Below are 465 nucleotides of genomic sequence, written 5' to 3'. Positions count from 1 at the left end.
CCCCCCCCCCCCCCCCTTCAGCAGCTGCAACATTACAATGTTGCCTTCGCATTAATGCATCAATGAATAATATTACGGTAATACGATTAGTGCAGCAATTAGTCGATAATTTAATTGGTCGGTTGACAGGAGATTAATCTTTTTTTTTATTAGATGCTAAACATTCACTTGTTTCAGCTTCTTATAGGTGAGTATTTGGTGCTTTCTTTGATCATTTCATAAAAATGTAAATTGAATATATTACTGTTGGTCAAATAAAACAGATAACACCTCAAAAAGTAAACAAGAGATAATCATAAATTGCAGCCCTGTCAGATTTCTATGAACAATCAATCAATTAAGTTTTCCTCCGATAAATTACCACGTAAGTACGATCACAGACAACAGACAACCTTCCTGACAAAATGGACATGCTGTGTTTACACAGCAGGCAAAAAGGGGCACAAGAAGACAAAATTGTGCACA

This window comes from Etheostoma cragini, chromosome 17 (assembly GCF_013103735.1).
Source record: "Etheostoma cragini isolate CJK2018 chromosome 17, CSU_Ecrag_1.0, whole genome shotgun sequence".
In the NCBI taxonomy this organism is placed as follows: Eukaryota; Metazoa; Chordata; class Actinopteri; order Perciformes; family Percidae; genus Etheostoma; species Etheostoma cragini.
This window is presented reverse-complemented; position numbering follows the sequence as displayed.